We start from the raw sequence: 6,000 nt of genomic DNA, 5'->3' as shown, positions 1-6,000 counted from the left end.
TAAGGTAATGAGTACATTTCCTATTGAACATTATTGTTACCTCCTCCTTTGTTTATCCCCTACCTTCCCTTCCCTCCCCACCTCCCTCAGCTCCCCCTCCACCTCCCTCAACTCCCCCTCCCAGCGAAGTTGTGTCTTCTACATCTCATTGTTACAATGGGTCAACCTGTATCCTTATTTAAGCATTTTATTATTTCCTTTCCCTCCTCAAATTACAAAAATGTATTTATGAGATGCAGGGCACTGGAATCAAATACAGTGAAAACAGGGAGGAGAACAAAAAAAACATAGTACATTATAAATACGTTAAAAACAATAGCAAGAAAGGAAAAATCACTGTGTCCCTATCTTGGTGGTCCTTTTGCTTAACATCATCTTATATGGTCGTATGTACATAGCTTTTCACCTTTCCTGCTTGTCCTAGACATATACTAGTTATTTAAAATAAGGGAAACCATAGGACCTATGTGTCTTGGGGCCTGGCTTACTTCACTTAAAAAATATTTTCCAAGTCTTTCCATTTCCTAACAAATGGGGTGATGTCATTCTTTCTGATGGAGGCATAGAATTCCATTCTCTCTCTCTCTCTCTCTCTCTCTCTGCCCCCCTCTCTATATATCATATTTTGTTGATCCATTCATCTACTGAGGGGCATCTGGGTTGGTTTCATATTTTAGCTTTGTAAATAATGCTGCAATAAATATTCTTGTGCTGGTTTGCTGGTTAATTTTTAAGATGAGGGTTCGTGAATGTTTCTGCCCTTGCTAGCCTTTTTTCTTTTCTTTTCTTTTCTTTTCTTTTCTTTTCTTTTCTTTTTTTTTTTTTTTGTCGGTCGTGGGGCTTGAACTCTGGGCCTGAGTGCTGTCCCTCAGCTCTTCAGGTCAAGGCTAACACTCTACCACTTGAGCTACAGTGCCACTTCCGTTTTTCTGGTGGTTTATTGGAAATAAGTTTCACGGACTTTCCTGCCTGGGCTGGTTTTGAACTGTGATCCTCAGATCTCAGCCTCCTGAGTAGCTAGGATTACAAACGTGAGCCACTGGCGCCCAGCTTCCTTGCTAGCCTTAAACTGTGTCCTCCTGCTCTCAGTCACCTGAGTTGCTAGAATTATATGCACTTGGCTTATAATTTTTTTTTAATTTGGTTATATTGAGGATTAAACTTGGGGCTTTGCCCTTGCTAAGTAGGAGCTTAGCACTTACTCCATGCCTCTAGCCTTATTTTGGATTGGTTATTCTCAAGGTAGGATCTCATTTTATGCCTGCAATGTGATTTTGTTGCTTCCTTTTGTCACTGGGAAAGATAAACATATGCGATTGTGCTTCTCCCATAGCTGAGATATCAAGCATGCCCCACTGCTTCAAGTTATTGGTTGATATGAAGTCTCTCAAACTTCTTGTTTTGGTTTTTTGACTAAGGCTGACTCTGATCCTTCACTCTTTACCTCCTCCGTAGCTAGGATTACATGCCTGAATCACCATGCTTGGATTTACTTTTAAAGTAAGGGAAAGTATAATAACCTGAAGGACTTCAATAGGAAAGTAGAGAAAGTAAATCACACGTGCCATGTGGCACTGTCGCTGCTATGCATAGAAAGTAGGGCCAGTTCACTATCAGATGCAAGTAATAAATTGAGCCAGTCAGGCTTAAATGATTAAGAAGACCCACTAGCTCTAGTTGGCTTCAGGTATGGTATGATCTGGAGGTTTGTGGGACTGTCAGGGCATGGGCTTTTTCTCTCTGAGTTCTCTTGGTTCTGCCTTTATCTTAGACTGAGCACTCTGTCCTCCTCTCATCCCTTCTCACCTTGGTGGTAAAATATGATAACGCTTTCTGATATTATATCCATATGCAGAACCTATAGGAGAGAATCTGTATCTGTGGCCTCTGTAGAAAAGACAAGAAATGTCTTTTCCTATTATCTTAGCATGATCTGTTTTAATCTTATTGGTCCACTTTGGATCTGATGTGTTTATTATGATAGGATTCATTCACAATCACACTAGTCAGGAAGATGGGCTGTGCTGGGTGACTTATCCTACCTTAGAGCTAGGGATGGGTTTGGGCCACCCCGGTCATATGGAAAGAGCATTTACACAGAGAGGCTGGCTACTCCTGGTTGTGGGGGTGGGAAAGATAGTTGAGAAGAGGCTGACAGATGTCCATGCCGGATCCCTGCCAATATCGTGGGGACTAGACTTGACCCTCAAAAGGCCACCCCTTTGCCACTCTAGCCCTGTCCTTGTGGAGCACTGACCCTGCATCCTGTAGATCAGCACTCTCTGACACCCCTGGGCTGAGATGCCAATGGCATGGCCTCAGTTTCTCACTGGGCAGAGCTTGGGTGTTAGGATTGCCAGCCTTGTTGCCTCAAGATGAGTAGTTGAAAGCTGTCTTCATTGAGAATTATCTTGTCAGTTCTGTGGCTGCCTTCCTCTCCCTGCTTTGAGAGTTGCCGCTCTCTCATATGCATGCTCACTGAAAATCTCTTGAGCTGAAAAAGAGCTTCTGTCTCTTCAACTTCCAACATCCCCTCCCTCCCCCATCCCCCGCCCTTCCTAGCTGGAGGAGGTGGAATGTTCATACTTTGAAAGCTAGAGGAAGCTAAACAATTCTGCTTGCTGTGTGTGGGTGGGTGTGTATTTATCAATGTGTAGCTCTTTCTCCATGTGGCTCTCTTTCTCACTCTTTGATCTTTCCATACTTCCTGTTTGCTGCCCTCTGCTGAATAGAGATAGGAGAAGGAAGGGCCAAACAAAAAGCAGCCCCAGTTTTGATTCTTTTTCTTGGGTTTTTGAGAAGTTGTAGCTGTGAATGCAGAATTTTCCTCAGCTTTCTTAGATGATGGAAGACACAACATAAAATACTACTAGTAAGAATCATAATGAGGAGGATATATAATTTATATGTCTATTCATTTAGCTCATCACTTCTTTTTTTGTTTTGATTTTTGGTCAGTGGTGGAATTTGAACTCTGGGCCTGGGCGCTGTCCCTCAGCTCTTTAGCTGAAGGCTATTGCTCTATCAATTGACCCACAGCCCACTTCCTGTTTTCTGGTGGTTAATTGGAGATAAGAGTCTCACAGACTTTCCTGCCCAGGCTGGCTTTGAACCCTGATCCTCAGATATCAGCCTCCTGAGTAGCTAGGATTGAAAGACCCCAGACTCACTGGGATGCTTTCTTCAATGGGAGGGCACCCCAAGAACCAAGACTCCAAACCAGCAGATGCAACAAGCAAGAAGAGTTTATTAGGCATTTGCGCAAACGGGCTCTCTGTCCAAGGCAGACTGGAAGCCTGAGCAGTGGTTACAGACACTTTTAAAGACAAAAACCACAGGATTAGCATAAGACCCCAGGCTCCCCAGGATTGGTTCAGCTTAAAAATCAACTGCACGGGAATTTTTGTGACACTTCTTGAAAACTAGTTGGTTCCCTAGGGGGAGGCTTCTCTGGAGGGGAGTCCACATAGTTCCAGGCTCGCGATTGGTTGACATTTGACCTAGTTTGCTGGGCTGGCCAGATGGTCCTTGTCTTGAGCCCCCTGCCATGAGTTTTTACACAGGAATTCAGGAGAACATACTCTTTTGTTCTTTATCTATGTTTGCAGACCTTGTCCCTGGGCCTGCATCTGAACTTTGTAACTTTTTAACTTATTTCTGGGAAGGGAAGAGTCAGTGTTAGCGCAAGCAGGTTTACAGAAGCAGAATTAGCAGTTAGTAAGTTGTAAAATGGACATAGCCCCAATTTCAATCTTTCAGGATTACTGGCATGAGCCACGGGTGCCTGGCTTGTTTCGTTGCTGTGTTTGACTGAGTTCAGGAGGCCAGACATTTAACCTCCCTGGACCCTCTGTTTCCTGGCCTGTAAAGTAGAGCTTTCCCTGTCTCCCATACCAGCAGAGTACAGCTAAAATTGGGCTTGTCAGAGCCAGAAGCTAGTGACTCATGCTTGTAATCCTAGTTACTCAGGAGGCTGAGATCTGAGGATCGTGGTTCAAAATCTGGGAGACTCTTATCTCCAATGAACCACCAAAAAAGCCAGATGTGGAGCTGTGGCTTAAGTAATAGAGCACTATCCTCGATCACAAAAGCTCAGGGCCAGTGCCCAGGCAGGCCCCTGTGTTTAAGCCCGAGGACTATCGTAGGATGAAAGGATAGGGTGGGGCTTTTTCGGTTTTTGACCCATACCTCTTCCCACCTGGCTTTCCTTGGGACAGCTGTCAGGTGCTGTGGCAAGTATACAGTGGTGAATGGGATGGACTGGAAAGCAGGAAGAGCAAATGGCACTCCAGACTTCCTGCTGTGTATATAACATTCCTTCTCAGTGTTAGAACTTTAGGCAAGTTATTTTCATCTCTTTTCACCTCTTTTCTACCCCTGTAAAGGGGACTTGAGAGAATGAATTTTAGCAACTTGACTCAGACAATTTTTAGGGATTCTAATTAATAACACAATTTATACAGCATTTTGAGATTTTCAAAGAACTTTTCACATAAGTGATCTCACCAAAGTTGTCTTAACAACCAGAAGGTGGTATTTGGGCCATTTAAATGATAAAGGAATGAAGGCCAGAAAGACAGTTTATGGCAAAGCGAGGCCTCTGTGTCCACAGTTTCATATAGGGATCTTGGTTACTTTCTAAAAGTTTATCCTTTTGTTCATTGAGCTAATAATGACAGGTTCCCATAGTCCTTAGGCTTCTCCTGTTCACAAGGATTGTTTTTCTAAGACAGGATCCATCTATCTAGCCCATGTTTGCTTCATACTCTTAGTATTTTTCTTGCCTCTGCTTCCTGAGTGCCACAATACATGGCCATAGGGATGGTTTTATTGAGGTCCTCCATCTTTCTTTAGTCTGCTTTGACTGGGAGTGTAGCAGGGTGAGAGCCAAGCCCTGAGTTCTAAAGTTAGCTTGTATTCACAACTCCCAGTTGTCCTTCTATAGCTGAGTGGCCTGGGACCTGAATGTTTTCATGTGTACAAGAATGGTAAACTTACCTTTTTTCATGCAGGGCTGGTGCTCTACCACTAAAGCTGCACCTCCATTTTCTACATTTCTTTCTAGTTAGACATAAGAGTCTCATAGATTTTCCTGCCTGGGTTGGCTATGAACTGTAATTCTCAGATCTTAGTCTCCTGAGTAGCTAGGATTACAGGTATGAACCGCTAGCATCTGGCCATTAAGCATATATACATAGAAACATATACATATACATATACATACACATATAAATATACATATACGTACACATATACATATACATATACATACATACATACACACACATATATATATATACATACATACATACATACACACACACACACACACACACACACACACACACACACACACACACACACACACACATATATATATATATATGAGCCACCTTCCGAGCCCCTTGGAAGCTGTTTGTTTATGTCTGGATCTTTACCCTGCCAGGGAGGGATGGACTTTCTGTGTAGCCCTGGCATAGTGACCCATGGCAAAAGGACATGTAGCTAAATACCAAACCACTTTCTACACATATGTCCTTGCACCACACCAGCCACAATGCTAGCAAAGACCAGAAGCTGGGATTTGACAGAAATTTATTCAAGAGTCCTAAACTGGTTCTTGGTGTGTCCAGGATAGCAAGGAGAGTTTTGGATCTGGCCAGTGTGGAAGCATCAACCTCACTAGAGCACCAGATGTTAAACTAGAAATTGGAAAGCCACTGGTTCCCGCTTTGGGCCTCAGTTTTGACTCTTGCTACATGGTGCTCTGTGGTCCATGAGGTGGTTCAGTGCCAAATTATACAGGACTTGTGTTCAAGAGAAGGAGGATTTGCATTCAATGACAAATTTACATAGGCCTTGTCAGTGAGAATATCTTCATCAAGAGGATTTGAGGGAAGGTTGTGGTTCCTGCTCTGTCTGTGAGCCTTTAGCTGGGCTCTGGTCTTCTCAGGCTTGTTTCTACTTCTGTGAAATCCTTCCAGGAAACCTCTTCACATT

This window comes from Dipodomys merriami, unplaced genomic scaffold (assembly GCF_024711535.1).
Source record: "Dipodomys merriami isolate MVZ:Mamm:240054 unplaced genomic scaffold, mDipMer1.0.p SCAF_65, whole genome shotgun sequence".
NCBI classification, from domain to species: domain Eukaryota; kingdom Metazoa; phylum Chordata; class Mammalia; order Rodentia; family Heteromyidae; genus Dipodomys; species Dipodomys merriami.
Note: the sequence above shows the minus strand (reverse complement) of the source record.